This window comes from Belonocnema kinseyi, chromosome 6 (genome assembly GCF_010883055.1).
Source record: "Belonocnema kinseyi isolate 2016_QV_RU_SX_M_011 chromosome 6, B_treatae_v1, whole genome shotgun sequence".
Taxonomy (NCBI): domain Eukaryota; kingdom Metazoa; phylum Arthropoda; class Insecta; order Hymenoptera; family Cynipidae; genus Belonocnema; species Belonocnema kinseyi.
In genome coordinates, this window is record NC_046662.1 from 37,013,927 (window position 1) to 37,016,072 (window position 2,146).

The window sequence follows — 2,146 nt, forward strand, 5'->3', positions numbered from 1 at the left end:
TCCTGACAAATCAGATGATGAATTATTCTGCATTGCTTTGTTTGAAAGTTACGATTTCAAAGATGGATTTATTTTTAGCTACAAAATTTTTCCGTTTATACTCACCAACCATTATAAACCGCCTTAGAGCAAAGTGAAAAATATACAGATCAATATTGCCACCAGAGGTTAACAAATGGTCTAGATTTTATAGATATGTTGATATCGATTAAAAATTATTTTACAATCTTACTTGTATTGTTTCACACGTGTTACTTAAAATTAACTATATTTCATTATTGACAAAAAATAAATATGGTAGTCAGTATAATACCTTGTATACTGTTAGCTAGAAATAACAGATCATTTATTACATATTTTCGGTTAAGAGTTCATATTTTTTGTTGAAACTTTTAATCTTCTTGAAAATCTGATTGATTTGTTATTAATTTAACAATTTACCTGAAAATGCCATCTTTTGTCAAAAGTGCAACTATTTTTTGTTTTAAAATAATTACTCTTAGTAGAATAAACTATTGATATATGTTTGGTACTAGGCAGTCTGATAAGTCCCTGAAGAATGAAACACGGAGACATTTTTTTGGCCAAAGTCGGTTTTATTTTTCAACAGACTCTCCTTTTAGGTTGATACAGCGAGTCCAACGATTTTCTAACTTTTTGATACCGTCCGAAAAGTACTCGATCGGAAGGTCTCCAAAATACGCCTCAGTTTCAGCTATGAGCTCCTCATTTGAATAAAAACGCTTACCGATGAGCCATCTCTTCAGGTTAGGGAACAAGTAATAGTCGCTGGGGGCCAGGTGTGGTGAATGCGGTGGCTGAGGAACCGATTCGAAGCCGATTTCATGCAATTTTGCTTGTGCAACTATGCATGAATGAGCAGGCGCATTGTCGTGATGATAAAGCGGGTTTTTCTTCTTCAAATGCGGTCGTTTTTCGGCGATTTCGATCTTCAATCGGTCCAGTAATGATGAATAGTATGCTCCGGTTATGGTTTTACTTTTTCAAGATAGTCCACGAACATTATGCCATGTGTATCCCAAAATACGGAGGTCATAACCTTTCCGATCCATTGTTGCGTTTTTGGACGCTTCGGAGCACTTTGGCCCGGTGGAACCCACTGTTTTGCCTGTTGCGTTGACTCAGGAGTGTAGTAGTGGATCCAGGTTTCATCCATGGTTATGAATCGGCGCAAAAACTCGGTCGGCTTACGCGAAAATAATGCCAAATTCTGCTGGGAAGTTGTCACACGAATTCGTTTTTAGTTCACTGTGAGCAAACGCGGCACCCATCGCGCGCAGAGCTTCTTCATGCCCAAAACTGAATGCACGATATTGCCCACACGTTCCAATGATATGCCTATAGCATTATCTACCTCTCTCAATTTCACTTTGGGATCATTCAACATCATATCATGGATTTTTTCGACATTTTCTGGTTTAGTGACCTCTTTTGGACGCCCAGATCGTTCAGCATCAACTGTGCTCGTACGGCCACAACGAAACTCGGTAAACCACTTATTAATCGTTCCAATCGACGGTGCAGAGTCCGGATAATACTTATCCAGCTTGGCCTTGGTCTCGGATATCGTTTTCTTGCGAAGAGAGTAGTGTTTGATCATAACTCGAAACTCAGATTTTTCCATATTAAAAAAACTCGGAGGTTAGTCGCTTCTCAGTGCTGTAACTAGTAAATGCGTAAACATAAATGGCTGAAGTTTTGACAGGCGTCATTTGAAGGATCAAGCTCGACGAAAATGGTTCACATTAGTGAATACTAATGCCATCTCTTAGAATTTTCAGGTACTTATCAGACTGCCTAGTACCATTCACTGTAACAAGACTCATTTTTTTGTAGATATATGGTACCCTGAAATTAGCCTCATATTCACACTTTGTTTTTATTTTGTTTTTGGTTAAAATTTCATCTCCTTTCCATGACTAATGAAAGTGCACTGAAAATCCCTACTAATATTGGAATGTATTATAATGTAAGTTTTGGAACTGCATTAACCCTGCAAAAATGTTCAAATGAAATTGGCAGCATAATTGCACAGCTTAGACAAACAAATCCATTGTCTGTCAGGCATCTTCACAACTCAACTAAAGAAAAGAATAGAATTTTAGAGAACTTGCAATATTTAAAA